General features: G+C 39.1%; 1 protein-coding gene across 42 annotated transcripts in view; it reads left to right on the forward strand.

Annotated features, from left to right (window-relative positions):
- The window catches only part of PCBP3 (poly(rC) binding protein 3), a 470,825-nt gene that overhangs the window by 293,319 nt on the left and 152,737 nt on the right, over positions 1 to 24,769 (forward strand). For 3 of the 42 annotated variants that reach the window (XM_077119217.1, XM_077119220.1, XM_077119228.1), the window contains one exon: positions 2,191 to 2,320. The exons of the other annotated variants lie outside the window; for them this stretch is intronic. The gene's annotated coding sequence lies outside the window, so the exon portion shown is untranslated. The remainder of the gene's footprint in view (positions 1 to 2,190; positions 2,321 to 24,769) is intronic. 42 annotated transcript variants of the gene reach the window in all.

Consider the following 24,769-nt stretch of genomic DNA (forward strand, 5'->3'; position numbering starts at 1 on the left):
TTTTCCTCCTTCATTGCTATGTCTGGTAATTGTGTTTGTATATTGGTCATTGTGGATCATGCATCTTTTTAATATTTTATTTATTAGAGAAGTTACTGGTTTACAGAACAATAATGCATAAAATAGAGAATTCCTATACACCATCTCACCACCAATACTTTGCATGGGTGTGGAGTGCTTATTACAGTTGGTCATAGCACATATTTAACATTGTACTAATAACTAGAGTCCATGGTTTAACTTAGGGTACTGTAGTTCCATGTTTGTTTTAAAATATGGTTACCATATATACAATCTAACATTTCCTATGGTAATTCTATGCTTAGCTTTCTGAGGAACTGCCAAACTGTCTTCCACAGCAACTGCACCATTTAAATTCCTATCAGCAATGAATGAGTGTTCCTGTGTCTCTGTAGATACATGGTGTTTAATCCAGAGTCTGGATTATGCCATCTTTTTAATTTTGATTTTTATTCTTGCAGGCATCTGATTTAGTAGAATTTGGCCATTTCAAGGTTAAGTTTTAGGCTTTGTTAGGAAGCATCATTGTAGCCTTTATTCTGGAACTTAATGTAGTCCTACTTCGGTGTAGCCTTCCTTGTGTCTCAAGTAAATACCCTAGATGTTCAGAGAAGTTTCTGCTATGTTTGCCCGAACTCCAGTGTCTCCCAACACTAGGCAATCTTTAGAGTCTCCATTTGTGCTGGTTTAAAATGATATGTGTCCCCTAGAAAAGCCATGTTTTAATCCTAATCCCATTTTGTAAAGGCAGCCATTTCTATTCAGTATTGTATGTTTGAAACTGTAATTAGATCATCTCCCTGGAGACATGATTTAATAAAGAGTGGTTGTTAAGCTGGATAGGTAGAGGCATGTCTCCACCCATTTGAGTGGGTCTTGATTAGTTTCTGAAGTCCTGTAAAAGAAGAAACATTTTTTAGAATGAGGGAGATTCTGAGAGAGCAGAGAATGATGCAGCCATGAAAATCAGAGTCTACTAGCCAGCGACCTTTGGAGATGAAGAAGGAAAATGCCTCCCGGGAAGCTTCATGAAACAGGAAGCCAGGAAAAGAAGCTAGCAGATGATGCCGTACTTGCCATGTGCCATTCCAGATGAAATAGAAACTGACTGCATTTGCCGTGTGCCTTCTCACTTGAGAGAGAAACCCTGAACTTCATTGGCCTTCTTGAACCAAGGTATCTTTCCCTGGATGCCTTAGATTGGACATTACTGTAGACTTGCTGTGGTAGTTAGGTTTAGGTATCAGCTTGGCCAGGTGAAGGCACCTAGTTTTCTTGCTGTGGACATGAGCCAATGGTATGTGAACCTCATCTGTTGCTCATTACATCTGCAGTTGGCTAGGAAGCATCCCTACTGCAATGGATGATGTTTGATTTAATTGGCTGGTGCTTAAATGAGAGAGTACAACATAGCACAGCCCAAGCAGCTCAGCATACCTCATCTCAGCACTCACAGCTCAAGCCAGGCCTTTGGAGATGCAGAAAGGAATCACCCCGGGGAAAGTTGTTGGAACCCAGAGGCCTGGAGAGAAGGCCAGCAGAGATCATCCTGTGCCTTTCCACATAAGAAAGAACCTCAATGGAAAGTTAGCTGTCTTTCCTCTGAAGAACTTATGAAATAAATCCCCTTTTATTAAAAGCCAATCTGTCTCTGGTTATGTTGCATTCTGGCAGCTAGCAAACTAAAACACTTGCTTTAATTGAGACATTTTCTCAGCCTTAGAACTATAAACTAGCAACTTATTAAATCCCCCTTTTTAAAAGCCATTCCATCTCTGGTATATTGCATTCTGGCAGCTAGCAAACTATAACACCATTCTTTTTACAATCCCCCAGTAGTTTTTTTTCCCCTACCATCTTTCATAGAGTCTGTTCATGTGTGTTGCTTGGCATTTCCCTCATGTTGTGATAAAATAGGAGGTACATGGCACCAGCTATGAAGTAATCATTGAATCTGATCCTAAAAGAGGCCTCTAGTTCTAACTACTAGCTTACGAAAAAATACAAGACTAGAAGACATATTAAAATCTCATGAGAAAACAGTCAACCAGAGCTAGAATTTGGGAGATTCTATGACACATGACTTTGTTCAGGAAATAAATTGCATGTAAAAGAGAGGATGGCGGACTTCCGGGTCAAGATGGCAGCTTAACAATGTGCGCATTTTAGTTTGTCCTCCAGAACAACTACTAAATAACCAGAAACAGTACAGAACAGCTCCTGGGGCCACGTCAGTGACCAGACACACAGCGTACCCCAGTCTGGACCAGCTGGACCAACTGCAAGCCCCCCCGGAACTGTGAGTTCTCCAAGCCACGATGGCTGGCGCCCCTCCCCCACAGGCTACTTCCCCGAGGGTAAAGGAAAGAGACTTTACCAGTAGCAGGGGCTGAGCACAATTAAATGCCAATTGTGGAATTAATTAACAAATTCTGACTACTAAAAATAGGCCCCCAGCTTAGGTGAACCTGGTCAAAGCAGAGGTTGCTCATTTTTGCCCTGGCAGGGCAAAACGGGGCAGGGCTGACGGAAAAAGGGGGGGAAAAAAAAGAAGGAAACAGAGGTTTTTGTGGCTGTGTTTCTACAAAGGCTTGACTGCCTTTGGATATAAACAGCAGGACTTTTCAGGCTGCAACTGCCCCAGGCACAGGCAGAAGTGAGCTCTTTTGGGGGCTTGTCTGGAGCCTGTGCCTTCCACGGGGGAGGGGTGAAGCCCAACTCAGGTGGAATCCCTCCCTCTAGGAATTCAGACACCAGGGCTTGGTAATTTGAAGCCATTAAAGCCAGCCTACAACCTCTCCTCTGTCTCCACCACACCCCTAGTAAGGAGAGTCTGCCAAAGTTAAAGGTACAGCATCATCTTATGCTGGTGGGACCTGCAGGCAGACAAGCACCTCACATTGGGCAGGATAAGAAAAACAGAGTCCAGAGACTTCACAGGAAAATCTTTCAACCTGCTGGGTCTCACCCTCAGGGAAAAGTGACACAGGTGACTCTTTCCTCCTGATAGGAGGCCAGTTTGGTCTGGGAAAATCCAGCTGGGGTCTATAATGTCTAAGTAGACCCTCCTAAGGGTGGGAGGGAAAAGGCACCATACAAGCAGGGCAAGAAACAAGAAAACAAGAACTGAAAAATTCTCCTCTGTTAAATGCAACTTAAGCTAGAGGTCCAGATAAAGCTGAACTGAATGTCAAAGAACAGATAGACAACAAATTCATCCATCAAGAAAACCCTAGATAAAAGAAGTGAAAGCAATCTCCAGAATAAACTAATTAAGGTAATTAAATGCCTAGAAACCAGCAAAAAATAACAAATCGCACTAGGAAAATTGAAGATATGGCCCAGTCAAAGGAACAAACCAATAATTCAAATGACATACAGGAGCTGAAACAATTAATTCAGAATGTACAAACAGATATGGAAAACCTCATCAAAAACCAAATCAATGAATTGAGGGAGGATATAAAGAAGGCAAGGAATGAACAAAAAGTGACCCGACCCGCGGGAAAGACGAACCTGGACCTGAGGGAGGGAGTGAGAATGGATTGGGACAAGAGACACAGAGAATGGAGACAAGACAGGATTCTGATCAAGTCTCATTTATTGAGGGCGAATCCAGGGTATTAATACAGCAAGAAAGGGGAGGTGACTTGTATCGGGTGTTAGCAGAGGTTGGGCATTACCCTGCGGTTAAGCAACCAATCAGCAGAGACTAAGATGGGAAAGGCAGTTTAGCCAAGGCTGGTCAGCTGATTTCGGGGAAGGGCAGAGCAGAAGTGAGGAAATAGAAACTTAACTTGAGATAGAAACTTAACTTGAGTTAGTACCTAAGATGGTGTCAGACCACAAGATGGCCGGCACACTGCCGGTGCCATAAGCAGCTTCCCACAAAAAAGAAGAAATTGAAAGTCTGAAAAAACAAATCACAGAACTTATGGGAATGAAAGTCACGGTAGAAGAGATGAAAAAAAAAAAAAACAGTGGAAACCTACAATGTTAGATTTCGAGAGGCAGATGATAGGATTAGTGAACTGGAGGACGGAACATCTGAAATCCAGCAAGAGAAAGAAAATATAGGGAAAAAAATTGAAAAATATGAGCAGGGACTCAGGGAATTGAAAGACAATATGAAGCACATGAATATACGTGTTGTGGGTATTCCAGAAGGAGAAGAGAAGGGAAAAGGAGAAGAAAAACTAATGGAGGAAATTATCACTGAAAATTTCCCAACTCTTATGAAAGACTTAAAATTACAGATCCAAGAAGTGCAGCATACCCCAAAGAGAATAGATCCAAATAGACATACTCCAAGACATTTACTAATCAGAATGTCAGAGGTCAAAGAAAAAGAGAGAATCTTGAAAGCAGCAAGAGAAAAGCAATCCGTCACATACAAGGGAAGCCCAATAAAACTATGTGCAGATCTCTCAGCAGAAACCATGGAGGCAAGAAGGCAGTGGGATGATATATTTAAATTATTAAAAGAGAAAAACTGCTGACCAGGAATTCTATATCCAGCAAAATTGTCCTTCAAAAATGAGGGAGAAATTAAAACATTTTCAGACAAAAAATCACTGAGAGAATTTGTGACCAAGAGACCAGCTCTACAAGAAATACTAAAAGGAGCACTAGAGACAGATGTGAAGACAGAAGAGAGAGGTGTGGAGAAGAGTGTAGAAAGGAAGACTATGAGTAAAGGTAAAAAGAAGGAAAATTAGATATGACGTATAAAATCCAGAAGGCAAAATAGTAGAAGAAAGTACTACCCATGCAGTAATAACACTGAATGTTAATGGATTAAACTCCCCAATCAAAAGACATAGTCTGACAGAATGGATTAAAAAACAGGACCCATCTATATGCTGTCTCTACTCAAAGGACATGAGGGCAAGGACACAAATGGACATTTACACACCAATGTTTATGCAACATTATTTACAATTACCAAGAGATGGAAGCAACCATCAACAGACGGTTGACTAAACAAACTGTGGTATATACATACGATGGAATATTATGCAGCTGTAAGACAGAATAAAGTCATGAAGTATGTAACAACATGGTTGGACCTTAAGGACATTCTGCTGAGTGTGATTAGCCAGAAACAAAAGGACAAATACTGTATAGTCTACTGATATGAACTGACATTAGTGAATAAACTTGGAATATTTCGTTGGTAACAGAGACCATCAGGAGACAGAAATAGGGTGAGATATTGGGTAATTGGAGCTGAAGGGATACCGATTGAGCAACAGGACTGAATATAAAAACTCAGAAATGGACAGCACGATACTACCTAACTCTAATACAATAATGTTAAAACACTGAATGAAGCTGCATATGAGAACGTTAGAGGGAGGGGCATAAATGAAATCACAAAGAAAGATACACGATAAAGATTGAGATGGTATAATCTAGGAATGCCTAGAGTGTATAATGATAGTGACTAAATGTACGAATTTAAAACATGTTTTTGCATGAGGAAGAACAAAAGAATGTCATTACTGCAGTGTGCTGAAAATAGATGGTAATTAATATTTTAAAATTTCAACTTATGTGTGTGACTAAAGCAAAAAATGTTTATTTGGTAGAAATTTATACTTTGACTAGTTCATTTCCTAATATAACTTATGTAGATAGTTGGTTGAACACCTTAAATACATAGAACTTTGTATAGGACATGAGATTTTGTTGGTTTGTCCAGGTGATGCCCTGATGAATCCCAGAGTGATTTGATCAGTGAGTGGAAAAGTATTTGCAAAGTCCCCTTCGGGGAATGGTGAGAACAGGGGAAATCTCAACTTTCCCAAGTTGAATTCTTGATATTCTTATAAGCAGTGTGGGCAACCAAAGCGATAGGCTGAGCCCCCAGTCTTGGGGTTTGTTCATATGAAACTTAACCCCACAGGGGATAGGTCAAGCCTACTTAAAATTAGGCCTAAGTGTCACCCCCAAGAGAGCCTCTTTTGTTGCTCAGATGTGGCTTCTCTCTCCAGCCAACACAGCAAGCAAACTCACCACCCTCCCCCTGTCTATATGGGACTTGACTCCCAGGGGTGTGGCTCTTCCTGGCAACATGGGACAGAAATCCCAGAATGAGCTGAGATTCAGCATCAAGGGATTGAGAAAAACTCTAGAATGAGCTGAGACCCAGCATCAAGGGATTGAGGAAACCTTCTCGACCAAAAGGGGGAAGAGTGAAATGAGACAAAGTGTCAATGGCTGAGAGATTCCAAACAGAGTTGAGAGGTTATCCTGGAGGTTATTCTTACACATTAAGTAGATATCACCTTGTTATCCAAGATGCAATGGAGAGGCTGGAGGGAACTGCCTGAAAATGTAGAGCTGTGTTCCAGTAGCCATGTTTCTTGATGATAATTGTATAGTATAGCTTTCACAATGGGACTGTGTGATTGTGAAAACCTTGTGTCTGATGCTCCTTTTATCTACCTTGTCAACAGATGAGTAGAACATATGGAATAAAAATAAATAATAGGGGGAACAAATGTTAAAATACATTTAGTTTGAAATGCTAGTGATCAATGAAAGGGAGGGGTAAGGAGTATGGTATGTAAATTTTTTTTCTGTTGTCTTTTATTTCTTTTTCTGAATTGATGCAAATGTTCTAGGAAATAATCATGATGATGAATATGCAACTATGTGATGATATTGTGAATTGCTGAGTGTATGTGTTGGGAATGTTTGTGTTTCTTTCTTGTAATTTTTTTTAATTAATAAAAAATTAAAAAAAAAGAGGATGGCTATTACAAAATGAAATATTGAAGAGAACATAAGAAAAGTCATTTTGTAAACTTTATGTGGGTCATTAATGAATTGAGAAATTGTAAAAGATATCTTTTAGACAACTGGACATCAAATATAGATGGGATATCAGGCGAAATGAGATTTTTTCTTGATTTTATTATGTGTGGGAATTGCATGATGGCTATGTAAAACATCCTTATTAGCTTGAATGTGCACTGAAGAATTTATTGGGGAAATGGCATGCTATAAAGTTCTAAATGGCATGATATCTGGAACTTGCTATAAAATTCTAAAACATTAGAAAGGTAAACAGAACAAGTTTGGCAAAAATTTGACAATCTTTGAATTTGGGAAATGAGTATAAATGTGGTTATGCTTTTGTATCTACTCTTGTAGATAATAAAGCGCTAAGCAAAAAATTCTATAGTGTTAGTAATTCTGTGTAACAAACTCAGAAGCTGAGTAGCCTACACTCCTCCCTAGTAATTGTCAGGCTCAAGGGTCTGCAGGTTGCCAGTGGCTTGGCTGGCCTGGGCAAGACACTAGCAGTTTGTCCAGACCTGCTCCATTGTTTTCATTGCACACCTGCCTGAAGGACAGTGGTAGTGTCTCTCCTAGTGAGTGTTAGGAGAATGTGCAGGAATCTCTGAGCCTCTACTTGGACATCGCTGGAGGAGTGTTCTGTTGTCCAGAAGAATTCACATGACCAAGTTCAAAGTGGGGTGGAGTAGGATGAGCTCTGCACTGCTATGGGGTGGTGGCAGTTGCAGGTGTGTAAAAGGTGCTGTTCCATAGCAGGGAAGGAAAAAGAGTGGGGAACAGCAGTCCAAATGATCATGAGTCACAAAAATAGAAGAGGTATTAATTAGAGACTAAGCTGAATTCATGACACAGAGCAGTTGCACACCTTAAAGCTCATTTTATAAGTTAGAGATACAAAAGGATGCTGTGTGGGAGATATGTTAATTTTCCTTGTATTTTGAATGCATTTTGGTCCTGCATATTTTAATGCTTGCTGTCTATGAAAACATATCCTCTATTTCAGTATAAAATAGCAATTCTTGTTTGACTTTCTGTCATCATGTTTTCCTCTTGAAAATTTCTGTTAAGGAAATTGAATCATAAATTTCTTTTTTGTTTCTTGCATCTTTTTTTTTTAACTAAACAATTTCTGTACATCTTTTATCTTTAAATTTAGGAATTATTTTTCAGTTTTTTTTTTCCCCAAACAACCACTTCAAGAATAAGTGCTGTTATCTTACATACTGTCAATTTCCTGGATTTAGTCAAGGCAAACATGAGTTTTAAGGACAATCAGACATTAGCCAGGAATGTCTAGAGTGATGGCAAGAAAAGGGACTTCTGTGTTTATCTAAAATTCCAGCAGGAAATGAGGAAGAGCAAGCTGTGCATATCAGAAAGAAGCCATTAACTTGGTGTTTCTGAGCCTTCAAGAGAGAGCAGAGGGGCAGGGCAAGATGTCAGCATAGTGAGGTGTGGAATTTAGTTTGTCCTCCAGAGCAGCTAGTAAAATGCCAGAAACAGTACAGAACAACTGCTGGGGGAACATCAGTGACCACACACCCAGTGAACAGCACTCCATACCAGGTGGAATGGCTGAAACCCTGCACAGAACTGTAAGTCCCCCAAGCTGTGGAGGCTGGCACCCCTCCCACACAGGTATGGCAGGCTGGTCCCCCCCAGGGAAAAGGAAACAGACTTTACTAGCAGCAAGGGCTCAAGCTAAACCAAGTTCCAGTTGCGGAATTAATTAATAAATTCTGACTACTGAAAATAGGCCCCCACCATATATAAACTTGGAATAAGCACTAAAGGAACCAGGGGTTTTTGCCCTGGCAGAGAATGGGGGTGAGGGTGATGGAAAAAAATAAAAATAAAAACCAGAGGCTTTTTGAGTTGGACAACACAAAATACTGGAAAAGGACTGGACCCCAAGGAAAGGGGCCACGTAGATCCTGGAGATACAGAGAGCCATGTACCAACTTAAGTTCTTGAATGACAAACTCAAGGAGCAGGGATCGGACTATGAAAAGACTTTTTTTTTTTCTTTTTGTTTTTCTACTCCTTAACAGCTCATTAAATAGAATTGGAAGCACCCAGAACTGCCCCAGGCAAGAGCGGGAATTAAGCTTGTCTGAGAAAGGTGAAAGGACTTAATCCCCTAAAGAGTATGTCTTCCTCAAAAGAAAGGTGGGGCCCAGCTCAAATGGAATCCTTCCTTCAAGGAACTCAGGCCCAGGGATTGGAAAACTGAAGCAATTAAGCCATCCTACTATCTCACCTCTGAATCAACCATGCCCCCGGCAGGGAGAGTCTGCTGAATTTAAAGGCACTGCATCACTTTAACCTGATGGGGAGCTGTGAGCAGATGAGCACAATAGGCTGGATGAGATGGAAAATACACAGAGTTCAGTGGCTTCATGGAAAAGTCTGACAGTCTGCTGGGTCTCATTCTCAGGGAAAACTGATGCTTGACTACTCTTCCCTCCTGAGACATGGGTCTGTCTGGTCTGGGAAACTCTGATTGGGGTCTGTCATATCTGAGAAGACCCTCCTTTAAAAAAAAAGCCTCCATATAGGCAGGGCAAGGAACAGAAAAACATGAACTGAAAAATTCTGATCAGTTAAACAGAACCTATGCTAGAAGTCTAGAATAAGTTGAACAGAATGTCAAAGAACAGATAGAGAACAAAGCCACCCAGGAAGAAAATCCTACGTAAAAGAGTGAAAAAAAACCTCCAGAATAAGCTAATTAAGGAAATCAAATATCTAGATGCCAGCAAAAAATAATGAGCTGCACTAGGAAAAATGAAGATATGGCCCAAAGGAACAAACCCACACTTCAAATGAGATACAGGAGTTGAAGCAACTAATTCAGGATGTCTGAACAGACATGGAATATCTCATCAAAAATAAAATCAGTGAGTTGAGGGAAGATATAAAGAAGACATTAGACAAGCAAAAAGAAGAACTTGAAAGTTTGAAAAAATAAACCACAGAACTTGTGGGAATGAAAGGCACAATTGAAGAGATGAAAGAAACAATGGAAACCTCCAACAATTGATTTGAAGAGGCAGAAGAAAGGATTAGTGAGCTAGAGGATCTGGCATCTGAAATCTGAAACATGCAAAAGATAATATAGGGAAAAAAGGAGCAGGAACTCAGGAAATTGAATTACAACATAAAGCGCACAAATATATGTGTTTTGGGTGTCCCAGAAGGAGAAGAGAAGGGAAAAGGAGGAGAAAGACTAATGGAGGAAATAATCTAATCACTGACAATCTCCCATCTCTTATGAAAGACATAAAATTACAGATCCAAGAAGTGACGCATACTCCAAACAGAATAGATTCAAATAGATTGAAAGCAGCTAGAGAAAAGCAATCCATCATATGCAAGGGAAGCCCAATAAGAATATGTGTGGATTTCTCAGCAGAAACCATAGGAGTAAGTAAGATTCTGAAAGAGAAAAACTGCTAACCTAGAATTCTATTCCCAGAAAAATTGTCCTTCAAAAATGAGGGTGAGATTAAAATATTTGCAGAGAAGCATCACTGAGAGAATTTGTGACCAAGAGAGTGGACATTAAATACTAAAGGGAGCATTACAGGCAGATAGGAAAAGGCAGGAGAGACAGGTCTGGAGAAGAGTATAGAAATGAAGACTATCAGTAAAAGTAAAAAGAGAAAAAAATAGATATAACATATAAAATTCAAAAGACAAAATGGTAAAGAAAGTACTGCCTTTATAGTAATAACATTAAATGTTAATGATTAAGTTCCCCAATCAAATTCTATAGACGGGAAGAATGAATTAAAAAACAGGACCCATCTATATGCAGTCTACAGGAGACTCATTTTAGATACAAGGACAAAAATTGGTTAGAAAATGAAAGGTTGGGAAAAGATATTTCATTCAAACAACAGTCAGAAAATAGCAGGAGTAGCTGTACTAATATCTGACAAATTAGACTTCAAATGTAAAACAATTAAAAGAAACAAAGAAGAATATTATATATTAATAAAAGGAACAATTCAACAAGAAGAAATAACAATAAATATTTATGCACCATGCCAGAGTGCTCCAAAGTACACAAGGAGAACACTGATACCACTGAAGAGAGAAATAGACACCTCTACTAATAATAGTTGGAGACCTCAACTCCCTGCTCTAATCAATGGATAGACCATCTAGACAGAAGATCAATAAACAGAGAATTTGAATACAGTAAATGAACTAGACTTAACAGACATTTGCAAAACATTACACCCTGCAACAGCAGGAAACACACTTTTCTCAAGTGCTCATAGATCATTTTCAAGGATAGACCACATCGTGTCACAAAGGAAGTATCAACATATTTAAAAAGATTGAAATCATACAAAACACTTTCTCAGATCATAATGGAATGAAGTTAGAAATCAAAACCAGGAAGAGGGCCAAAAAATTGACAAATATATGGACGCTAAAAGACATACTTTTAAACAACCACTGAGTCAAGGAAGAAATTGCAAGAGAAATCAGTAAATATATAGAGGCAAATGAAAATGAAAGCACAACATATCAACATTTAGGGGATGCTAAGAGGAAACTTATTGCCTTAAATGCCTATATTCAGAAAGAAGAAAGAGAAAAATTGAAGAATTACTGTTCACTTGGAAGAACTAGAGAAAGAACGGCAAACTAATCCCAAAGCAAACAAAACAAAAGAAATAATGAGATTAGAGTAGAATTAAATTAAATTGAGAACATGAAAACAATTGAGAAAATCAGCAAAACCTGAAGTTGGTTCTTTGAGAAAATCAATAAAATCAATGAACCTTTAGCTAGGCTGACAATAAAAAAAGAGGATGCAAATAAATAAAATCAGAAATGGAAGAGGAGACATAATCACTGACCCCACCGAAATAAAGGAGGTAATGAGAGGATACTGTGAGCAACTATGTGCTAATAACTAGACAACATAAATGAAATGGATGACTTCTTAGAAAGGCATGAACAACCAACATTGACTCAAGAAGAGATAGACAACCTCAACAAACCAATCACAAGTAAAGGGATTGAATTAGTCATCAGGAAGCTCCCAAAAAAGAAAAGTCCAGTATCAGATGGCTTCACATGTGAATTCTACCGAACATTCAAGGAAAGAATTAGTACCAATTCTGTACAAACTCTTCAAAAAATTGAAGAGGAGGGAAAGCTACCTAACTCATTCTATGAAGCCAACATCACCGTAATACCAAAGCCAGACAAAGATACTATAAGAAAAGAAAATTACAGACCAACCTTTTAGTGAATATAGATGCAAAAATCCTCAACAAAATACTTGCAAATCAATCCAGCAGCACATTAAAAGAATTATACACCATGACCAAGTGGGATTTATTCCAGGTATGCAAAGATGGTTAAATGTAAGAAAATCGATTAACATAATAAACCATATCAACAGATCAAAGCAGAAAAACCATATGATCATCTCAATTGAGGCAGAAAAGGCATTTGACAAAATCAACGTCCTTTCTTGATGAAAACACTTCAAAGGATAGGAATAGACAGGAACTTCCTCAACATGATAAAGGGAATATATGAAAAACCCACAGCTAACATCACCCTCAATGGGGAAAGCCTGAAAGCTTTACCTCTAAGATCAGGAACAAGACAAGTATGCCCACTGTCACCACTGTTATTCAACATTGTGTTGGAAGTTCTAGTCAGTGCAATTAGGCAAGAAAAAGAAATACAAGGCATCAAAATGGGAAAGGAAGAAGTAAAATTCCCACTTTTTGCAGATGATATGATACTATATGTTGAATATCCAGAAAAATCTCTAGCAAAGCTACTAGAAGTAGTAAATGAGTACAGCACATTGGCAGGGATAAGATCAACACCCCAAAATCAGTAGTGTTTCTGTACACTAGTAATTAGCAATCTGAGGAGGAAATCAAGAAAAATTATTTATAATAGCAACCAAAATAATAAAATATTTAGGAATAAATTTAACTAAGGATACAAAAGACCTATATGCAGAAAACTATAAGAAATTGCTAAAGGAAATCATGGAAGACCTAATTAAATGGAAGTGCATACTGTGTTTACGGATTGGAAGACTAAATATAATTAAGATGTCAGTTTTACCCAAATTGATTTGCAGATGCTTGCTATACCAATTAAAATCCCAAAAAACTTACTTTGCAGAAATAGAAAAACCAATAATCAAATTTATTTAGAAGGGCAGCCCCAAATAGCTAAAAATATCTTGAGAAAGAAAAATGAAGTGGAAAAAATCTCAAAGTACCTTTAAAGCATATTGTGGATACAATACAAAAATGGTGGACTTCTGGAGAAGATTGCTGCTTAGTAAGACGCGCGGATCTTAGTTCCTCCTCCAGAACAGCTACTAGGGGAGTAGAAACGATACAGAACAGCTCCCGGAGCCACGACAGAGATCAAAAAGACAGCGTACCCCATCCTGGAACGGCTGACTGGCTGAGAGAACCCGCTTCGGTGAGATCGCCGATGGGCGTGGGGTACCCCGGGCGGGGCGGCAAGTGGCCGGAATCCCTCCCATCCTCCTTCCCGGGCCAGCTGGGACAATTGGGCAGGCAGTCCCCTCAAGCCACGGCGGCTGGTGCCCCCACCACACGTGGTCCCCCAGACCAACTGAGAATTGGATCGGAACTCCCCAGGCCGCGGAGGACGGTGACCAGGGGGGTCCCTTCCAAACAAGTGACTCCCCGGTCCGACTGGGAACGGTGGACTTTCCCGGGCCGCGGCGGCTGGCGCCCTCCCACCATGCTTGGCACCCCGGGCCGACTAGGAAATTCGGACGGGCGCTTTCACGGGCTGCGGTGGCCGGCGACCCTCCCCGCATGCGGACCCCCGGGCCGACTGGCCCTCTTCCAAGCTGCTTCGGCTGGCGAACCTGCCCCACGGCGAGAGTTTTCCAAAGTTAAAGGACCCACAGCACCTTTTATTGGTGGGACCCTCAGACAAACATGTGCCACGAGCGCCACCTACTGGGCAGGATAAGAAAAACAGAACCCAGACATTTCACAGAAAAATCTTTCAACCTCTTGGGTCCAACACCCAGGGAAATCTGACTAAATGCCCAGACGCCAGCAGAAGATAACGGATCACGCTCAGAAAATTGAAAATATGGCCCAGTCAAAGGAACAAACCAGTAGTTCAAATGAGATACAGGAGCTGAGACAACTAATGCTGAATATACGAACAGAAATGGAAAACCTCTTCAAAAACGAAATCGATAAATTGAGGGAGGACATGAAGAAGACATGGGCTGAACAAAAAGAAGAAATAGAAAAACTGAAAAAACAAATCACAGAACTTATGGAATGAAAGATAAAGTAGAAAAGATGGAAAAAACAATGGATACCTACAATGATAGATTTAAAGAGACAGAAGATAGAATTAGTGATTTGGAGGATGGAACATCTGAATTCCAAAAAGAAACAGAAACTATCGGGAAAAGAATGGAAAAATTTGAACAGGGGATCAGGGAACTCAAAGACAATATGAAGCGCACAAATATACGTGTTGTGGGTGTCCCAGAAGGAGAAGAGAAGGGAAAAGGAGGAGAAAAACTAATGGAAGAAATTATCACTGAAAATTTCCCAACTCTTATGAAAGATCTAAAATTACAGATCCAAGAAGTGCAGCACACCCCAAAGAGATTAGACTCAAATAGGCGTTCTCCAAGACACTTACTACTTAGAATGTCAGAGGTCAAAGAGAAAGAGAGGCTCTTGAAAGCAGCAAGAGAAAAACAATCCATCACATACAAGGGAAACCCAATAAGACTATGTGTAGATTTCTCAGCAGAAACCATGGAAGCTAGAAGATAGTGGGATGATATATTTAAATTACTAAAAGAGAAAAACTGCCAACCAAGACTCCTATATCCAGCAAAATTGTCCTTCAAAAATGAAGGAGAAATTAAAACATTTATAGACAAAAAGTCACTGAGAGAATTTGTGACCAAGAGACCAGCTCTGCAAGAAATACTAAAGGGAGCACTAGAGTCAGAACCGAAAAGACAGAAGAGAGAGGTATGGAGAAGAGTGTAGAAAGAAGGAAAGTCAGATATGATATATATAATACAAAAGGCAAAATGGTAGAGGAAAATATTATCCAAACAGTAATAACACTAAATGTTAATGGACTGAATTCCCCAATCAAAAGACATAGACTGGCAGAGTGGATTAAAAAACAGGATCCTTCTATATGCTGTCTACAGAAAACACATCTTAGACCCAAAGATAAACATAGGTTGAAAGTGAAAGGTTGGGAAAAGATATTTCATGCAAATAACAGCCAGAAAAGAGCAGGAGTGGCTATACTAATATCCAACAAATTAGACTTCAAATGTAAAACAGTTAAAAGAGACAAAGAAGGACACTATATACTAATAAAAGGAACAATTAAACAAGAAGACATAACAATCATAAATGTTTACGCACCGAACCAGAATGCCCCAAAATACGTGAGGAATACACTGCAAACACTGAAAAGGGAAATAGACACATATACCATAATAGTTGGAGACTTCAATTCCCCACTCTCATCAATGGACAGAACATCTAGACAGAGGATCAATAAAGAAATAGAGAATCTGAATATTACTATAAATGAGCTAGACTTAACAGACATTTATAGGACATTACATCCCACAACAGCAGGATACACCTTTTTCTCAAGTGCTCATGGATCATTCTCAAAGATAGACCATATGCTGGGTCACAAAGCAAGTCTTAACAAATTTAAAAAGATTGAAATCATACACAACACTTTCTCGGATCATAAAGGAATGAAGTTGGAAATCAATAATAGGCGGAGTGCCAGGAAATTCACAAATACGTGGAGGCTCAACAACACACTCTTAAACAACGAGTGGGTCAAAGAAGAAATTGCAAGAGAAATTAGTAAATACCTCGAGGCGAATGAAAATGAAAACACAACATATCAAAACTTATGGGATGCAGCAAAGGCAGTGCTAAGAGGGAAATTTATTGCCCTAAATGCCTATATCAGAAAAGAAGAAAAGGCAAAAATGCAGGAATTAACTGTCCACTTGGAAGAACTGGAGAAAGAACAGCAAACGAATCCCAAAGCAAGCAAAAGGAAAGAAATAACAAAGATTAGAGCAGAAATAAATGAAACTGAAAACATGAAAACAATAGAGAAAATCAATAAGGCCAGAAGTTGGTTCTATGAGAAAATCAGTAAGATTGATGGGCCCTTAGCAAGATTGACAAAAAGAAGAGAGAGGATGCAAATAAATAAGATCAGAAATGGAAGAGGAGACATAACTACTGACCTCACAGAAATAAAGGAGGTAATAACAGGATACTATGAACAACTTTACACTAATAAATACAACAATTTAGATGAAATGGACGGGTTCCTGGAAAGACATGAACAACCAACTTTGACTCAAGAAGACATAGATGACCTCAACAAACCAATCACAAGTAAAGAAATTGAATTAGTCATTCAAAAGCTCCCTAAAAAGAAAAGTCCAGGACCAGACGGCTTCACATGTGAATTCTATCAAACATTCAAGAAAGAATTAGTACCAACTCTCCTCAAGCTCTTTAAAAAAATCGAAGTGGAGGGAAAACTACCTAATTCATTCTATGAAGCCAACATCACCCTCATACCAAAACCAGGCAAAGATATTACAAAAAAAGAAAACTACAGACCAATCTCTCTAATGAATATAGATGCAAAAATCCTCAATAAAATTCTAGCAAATCGTATCCAACAACACATTAAAAGAATTATACATCATGACCAAGTAGGATTCATCCCAGGTATGCAAGGATGGTTCAACATAAGAATATCAATTAATGTAATACACCATATCAACATATCAAAGCAGAAAAATCACATGATCATCTCAATTGATGCAGAGAAGGCATTTGACAAGATTCAACATCCTTTCCTGTTGAAAACACTTCAAAAGATAGGAATACAAGGGAACTTCCTTAAAATGATAGAGGGAATATATGAAAAACCCACAGCTAATATCATCCTCAATGGGGAAAAATTGAAAACTTTCCCCCTAAGATCAGGAACAAGACAAGGATGTCCACTATCACCACTATTATTCAACATTGTGTTGGAGGTTCTAGCCAGAGCAATTAGACAAGAAAAAGAAATACGAGGCATCAAAATTGGAAAGGAAGAAGTAAAACTATCACTGTTTGCAGACGATATGATACTATACGTCAAAAACCCGGAAAAATCCACAGCAAAACTACTAGAGCTAATAAATGAGTACAGCAAAGTAGCAGGTTACAAGATCAACATTCAAAAATCTGTAGCATTTCTATACACTAGCAATGAACAAGCTGAGGGGGAAATCAAGAAACGAATTCCATTTACAATTGCAACTAAAAGAATAAAATACCTAGGAATAAATTTACCTAAAGAGGCAAAAAACATATATAAAGAAAACTACAAAAAACTGTTAAAGGAAATCACAGAAGACCTAAATAGATGGAAGGGCATACCGTGTTCATGGATTGGAAGACTAAATATAGTTAAGATGTCAATCCTACCTTAATTGATTTACAGATTCAATGCAATACCAATCAAAATCCCAACAACTTATTTTTCAGAAATAGAAAAACCAATAAGCAAATTTATCTGGAAGGGCAGGGTGCCCCGAATTGCTAAAAACATCTTGAGGGAAAAAAACGAAGCCGGAGGTCTCGCGCTGCCTGACTTTAAGGCATATTATGAAGCCACAGTGGTCAAAACAGCATGGTATTGGCATAAAGATAGATATATCGACCAATGGAATCAAATAGAGTGCTCAGATATAGACCCTCTCATCTATGGATATTTGATCTTTGATAAGGCAGTCAGGCCAACTCACCTGGGACAGAACAGTCTCTTCAATAAATGGTGCCTAGAGAACTGGATATCCATATGCAAAAGAATGAAAGAAGACCCATCTCTCACACCCTATACAAAAGTTAACTCAAAATGGATCAAAGATCTAAACATTAGGTCTAAGACCATAAAACAGTTAGAGGAAAATGTAGGGAGATATCTTATGAAACTTACAATTGGAGGCGGTTTTATGGACCTTAAACCTAAAGCAAGAGCACTGAAGAAGGAAATAAATAAATTGGAGCTCCTCAAAATTAAACACTTTTGTGCATCAAAGAACTTCATCAAGAAAGTAGAAAGACAGCCTACACAATGGGAGACAATATTTGGAAATGACATATCACATAAAGGTCTAGTATCCAGAATTTATAAAGAGATTGTTCAACTCAACAACAACAAAAAGGCAACCAACCCAATTACAAAATGGGAAAAAGACTTGAACAGACACCTATCAGAAGAGGAAATACAAATGGCCAAAAGGCACATGAAGAGATGCTCAATGTCCCTGGCCATTAGAGAAAAGCAAATCAAAACCACAATGAGATATCATCTCACACCCACCAGAATGGCCATTATCAACAAAACAGAAAATGACAAGTGCTGGAGAGGATGCGGAGTAAGAGGCACAGTTATCCACTGTTGGTGGGAATGTCAAATGGTGCAACCACTGTGGAAGGCAGTTTGGCGGTTCCTCAAAAAGCTGAATATAGAATTGCCATACGACCCAGCAATACCATTGCTGGGTATCTACTCAAAGGACTTAAGGGCAAAGACACAAACGGACATTTGTACACCAATGTTTATAGCAGCGTTATTTACAATTGCAAAGAGATGGAAACAGCCAAAATGTCCATCAACAGACGAGTGGCTAAACAAACTGTGGTGTATACATACGATGGAATATTATGCAGCTTTAAGACAGGATAAACTTATGAAGCATGTAATAACATGGATGGACGTAGAGAACATTATGCTGAGTGAGTCTAGCCAAAAACTAAAGGACAAATACTGTATGGTCCCACTGATGTGAACTGACATTCGAGAATAAACTTGGAATATGTCATTGGTAACAGAGTCCAGCAGGAGTTAGAAACAGGGTAAGATAATGGGTAATTGGAGCTGAAGGGATACAGACTGTGCAACGGGACTAGATACAAAAACTCAAAAATGGACAGCACAATAATACCTAAGTGTAAAGTAATCATGTTAAAACACTGACTGAAGCTGCATCTGAGCTATAGGTTGTTTTGTTTGTTTGTTTGTTTGTTTTTATTATTATTATTACTTTTATTTTTTTTCTCTATATTAACATTCTATATCTTTTTCTGTTGTGTTGCTAGTTCTTCTAAACCGATTCAAATGTACTAAGAAACGATGATCGTGCATCTATGTGATGATGTTAAGAATTACTGATTGCATATGTAGAATGGTATGATTTCTCAATGTTCGGTTAATTTCTTTTTTTTCCGTTAATTAATTAAATAAAAAATGAGACTAAAGCATATTGTGAAGCTACAGTGGTCAAAACAGCCTGGTACTGGCATAGAGATAGATATACTGACCAATACAATATAATAAAGTGTTCAGAAATAGACGCTTTCATCTATGGACAATTGATCTTTATAAGGTGGCCAAGCCAACCCACCTGGGACAGAGTAGCCTCTTCAATAAATGGTGCTTCCAGAACTGGATATCCATATGTAAGAGAAAGAGGATCCATATCTCACACCCTATACAAATATTAACTCAAAATGGATCAGAGACCAAATATTAGTGCTAAGACCATCAAACTTTTAGAAGAAAATAGGTGGTTTCCTAGGCCTTACACCCAAAGCACGAGCATTCACAAAAGAAATAGATGAGAACTCCTCAAAATGAAACACTTTTGTTCATCAAAGAACTTTGTCAAGAAAGTAATAAAGGCAGCCTACGCAATGGGAGACAATTTTTGGAAACCACATATCAGATAAGGGTTTAGTATTCAGAATATATATAAAGAGATTGTTCAACTCAAAAACAAAAAGGCTAACAACCCAATTAAAAAAATGGACAAAAGACATGAACAGATACTTCTCAGAAGATGAAACATAAATAGCTAAAGGCACATGAAAAGACGCCCAGTGTGTTGGTTTGAAAGGAAGTATGCCCCCTAAGAAAAGCCATGTTTTAATATAAATCTCATTTCTTAAAGGTAGAATAATCCCCATTCAATACTGTAGATTTGAAACTGTAATGAGATCATCTCCCTGGTTGATGTGATTTAGTTAAGAATGGTTGTTAAACTGGATTAGGGATGACATGTCTCCACCCATTTGAGTGGGTCTTGATTAGTTTCTGAAGTCCTATAAAAGAGGAAACATTTTGGAGAATGAGAGAGCAACACTACAAAGCAGAGAGTCCACCAGCCAGTGACCTTTGGAGATGAAGAAGGAAGACCCCTCCCGGGGAGCTTCATGAAATAGGAAGCCAGGAGAGAAAGCTAGCAGATGATGCCGTGTTCGCCATGTGCCCTTCCAGCTGAGAGAGAACCCCTGACTGTGTTCGCCATGTGCCTTCTCACTTGAGAGAGAAACCCTGAACTTCATCGGCCTTCTTGAACCAAGGTATCTTTCCCTGGATGCCTTTGATTGGACATTTCTATAGACTTGTTTTAATTGGGACATTTTCTCAGCCTTAGAACTGTAAACGAGCAACTTACTCAACTCCCCTTTTGAAAAGCCATTCCATTTCTGGTATATTGCATTCTGGCAGCTAGCAAACTAGAGCACCCAGCTTCACTAGCTATTAGGGAAATGCAGATCAAAACCACAATGAGGTATCATCTCACACCCACTGGAATGGCCATTATCATAAAAACAGAAACAACAAGTGCTGAGAGAATGTGGACAAAGAGGCACACTTATCCACTGTTGGTGGGAATGTAAATTGATACAACTGCTCTGGAAGGGAGTTTGTTGATTCCTCAGGAAGCTAAGTATAGAATTGCTGTATGATCCAGCAATTTCATTGCTAGGTATATATTCAGAAGACCTGACGGTAAGGTCATGAATGAACATTTTCACACCAAGGTTTATAGAGCATTATTTACAATTGCCAGGAGATGGAAACAGCCCAAATGTTGACCACAGATTAGTGGCTAAACAAGCTGTGGTTTATACATATGATGGAATATTATGCAGTTGTAAGACAGAATAAAGTCATGATGCGTGTAACAACATAAATGAACCTTGAGGACATTATGCTGAGTGAAATTAGCCAGAAACAAAAGGATAAATACTGTATGGTCTTACTAATATGAACCAACATTATGAGTGAAGTTTGAGAATTTCAGTTAAGAACACATTATCAGGAGATGGAAAGAGAGTAGAGCTTGGGCAATTGCTGCTGAAGGAATATGGATTAACAGTACTGATTGTAAAAATTCAGAAATGGATAGCACAATACTACCTGATTGTAGCACAATAATATAAGTATACCAAATGAAGCTGGATGAGAGTTTGGTAGAGGGAGAAGGCAGGGGGCACATAGGAAACCAGAAGGTAAGATAGAGGCTACAGCCTGAGATGGTATAAGTTAGGAATGCCTAGAGTGAACAGTGATGGTGATTAAATGTACAAATGAAAAAAAAAAAAACGTTTTTGCATGAAGGAGACCAATTGAATGTCAACATTGCAGGGTGTTAAAAATGGATGGTATATGGAAACATCCTAGAGTATATTAACCAGATAATCAAAAAGTGTTGGCAAAGTCCCCGGAAGGAGGGGAGAAAGACTATGGAACTATTAAACCTTACCATCAGGGAATCCTGTGATACTGTGTCAAACTTTAGGGATACCCCAATCAATAGGCCATGCTCTCAATCATGAGGCTTACTCTTGTGAAGCTTAGATGGGTAGCATAGATGCTTAGACTACCTTCAGGCACGCCTAAGAGTTACTTCTGGAGGACCGCTTTTGTTGCTCAGATGTGGCCTCAGTCTCTCTAAGCCCAACTCTACAAGTGAAATCATTGCCTTCCCCCCTACATTGGACATGACATCCGGGGTGAAAGTCTCCCTGGCAATGTGGGAGAGGACTCCCAGGGATAATTCCAGACCTGGCACCATGGGATCAACAATGCCTTCCTGACCAAATGGGGGAAAGGAAGTATAATTAATAAAGTATCAGCTGCAGAGAGAGTTCAAATAGAGTCGAGAGGCTGCTCTGGAGGTGGCTCTTATGCAAGCTTCAGTTAGACCTTGCTACCTATCATAACCTGCCAACCCCAACCAGGACCATTCCAGCCAATCCTAAAGAACACCTAGGGCAATTTATAAGATTCCACAAGGGTTCCAAGCACTAGGGTTAAACTTTCCAGAAACCTACAACCTCCAGATGGGTCCCTGGTCCAGATAAGTCCTGAAACTTAGCCCAGCCTCTCCAGAACATCAGACAATTCCATCTCCCTACCCCACAATAGTGTCAGACCCTCCCCCTTCCAATATCAAAAATTTAGAATTGCCGTAGCCCAAACAACCCCAGTGAGAGGTATGGAAAGATCAAAGCTGATGGTGGAATTATTCATAGAAGATAGGACTTAACAAATGAATATGAATGCTCAATCATTCAATTGATATCTCTTTTAGTATTCAGTATTTTTGAGGAGGTAGAAGTAAAAATCTAAAATTGTGAAATTGTAACCCATGTCAAAGTCTGAAATATGTTCTACAACTAATTGTGGTGCTGTGCTTTGAAATTTATAGCTTTTTTGTATATATGTTATTATTCACACAAAAAAGGGAAAAAATGTCAATTGGGATGATAAAAATGTATTTGAACCCTCTAATATTCCGGAGCAGCTATTCCTCCTATATTCTGGAGCAGCTAGAAGGAAAAACATGAGAGGATCGTATGGTTGTCTATGACAAACTCTGGGGTCTATCCTTTAATCACTTGCTGAAGAGTGCTTTGAAACTATTGCTTTTTTATTTCTTTGCTTTGTATATATGTTATACTATACAATAAAAAAAGTTTAAAAAAATTGATGGTATACAGGAAAAAGTACAGTCAATGTAAGCTAGAGTCTGTCTTCAACAGTAACATTGTAATATGTTTCCACTGAATGTAACAAAGGCATTATGCCAAGACCAAATGTTAACAGGTAGGGTCATGGGGGAGGGATATGGAGTCCTTGTGGAAGAGAAGGCGATGTCTTCATATAGACTGTGGAGGCGAAGTCATGTCTATACACTTAGGTTGGATTGTATGAGGTTTGAATAAAACTTTTAAAGAATGAACAGAGAGGAACTAGTGCTTGAGAAAATGCCAAGAAAGAGATGTACTAAGAGGTGCAGCCCCTTGGAGGGCAGTGTGGTTGTTCCACTGGAGGTTGGAGTGGGGTTGCCTTTGGGCACTGAAACACTGTTGCCCAGGATATGCCCGGAGGGACTCAGTGTATTCCTGTGGCGCCAGAAATGGCATTTGCACCCTGGTGTTTATGGCTGCTGAGTTCAGGATCCACAATGAATGGAAGTGGCCTAAGGGTACAGGGACCGAGGAATGGAAGGGAGAACTATGGTGTGTACATACAATGGGCGACTGAGAGGCCACAAGAAGAAATGAAGCCGTGAGGCATGCAACTGGGTGTATGAACCTTAAGGACTATATGTTGAATGAAAAGAGAGGAACAAAAAGACAAATATTATCATGCCTCAATTATGTGGACTAACTATAATATAGAAACTCGGTGATCTGAAGGTGAGAGCATGGGTTATCAGATTGGGGCCTATTATAAAGGATCCTAGATTGTAAGCTCTTACAGCAGTCACGCAGTTCAGGAGTTGTAACTTTTATTTCTCAATTCTGAGATATTTTAACTATTTGTATATAACCTGGTCATTCCCAGAAACTGGATATTTATGTAATACCTGAGACTCAAAGTTAGAGCTCTGAAGCAATGAAAGTCACCAGTATTCCATACAGGAACTGTTTAAGAAGCTGGGAACGTGTTCAGGCTTCAAGAAGAGATATAAATGAAGCGGATCTGGGTAGAACTAACGTAAATCAGAATACAGGGTAAAGGATGATATGGTCCGTATTTTAAAATTTCAACTCCTGTGTGAGACTAAAAAGAGATGTTTATTTGGTGCAAAATTTATATTTTGGGTAGTGCATTATCTAATGTAACTTGTATAGTCAGTTTAGTTGAATACCCTAAGTACATGGAATCTTCAATAGGTTGTGAAATCTTGTTAGCTTGTCAAGGTTAATGTGATGTCCTGATATATCCCAGAGTAATTTGGGCAATGAATAAAGTCCTATTCATTTGCAAAGAGGACTTTGCAAAGTCCTCTTGGGAAATTGGAGAGAAAGGAGGAAATGTTCAACTTCCTCATTTGGGCAATTTCTGATATTCTTGCAAACAATGGGGACAACGAAATCAATAGACCAAGCCCTTGATCTTGGGGTTCACCCCTATGAAACATTCCTGCAAAGGATAGGTAGGGTAAGGCTACTTATAATTAGGCCTACTAGTCACCCCCAGAGAACCGCTTTTGTTGCTTAGATTGGACTCTCTCTATAAGCTAAGCCTGCAAGTGAACTCACTGCCTTCCCCCCGTGTGGGACATGACTCCCACATAGGTATAAATCTCCCGGACAACATGGGACAGAAATCCCTGGATGAGCTGGGATCTGGCATCAACGGATTGAGAAAACCTTTTTGACCAAAAAGGGGAAGAGAAAATGAGATGACATAAAGTTTCAGTAGCTGAGAGAGTTCAAACAGAATCGGGAGGTTATCATGGAGGTTATTCTTATGCATTACATAGATGTACCTTTTTAGTTTATGGTGTATTAGAGTGACTGGAGGGAAGTACCTGAACTTTTAAGCTTTGTTCCCGTAGCTTGATTCTTGAAGACGATTGTACAAAGGTATAACTTTTACAAATGTGACTGTGTGATTGTGAAAACCTTTTGTCTGATGCTTCTTTTATCCAGGATATGGACAAATGAGTAAAAAGTATGGATAAAAAATAAACGAATAGGGCGGGCCAGACTTTTTACTG

Source organism: Tamandua tetradactyla, chromosome 10 (assembly GCF_023851605.1).
Source record: "Tamandua tetradactyla isolate mTamTet1 chromosome 10, mTamTet1.pri, whole genome shotgun sequence".
Taxonomy (NCBI): domain Eukaryota; kingdom Metazoa; phylum Chordata; class Mammalia; order Pilosa; family Myrmecophagidae; genus Tamandua; species Tamandua tetradactyla.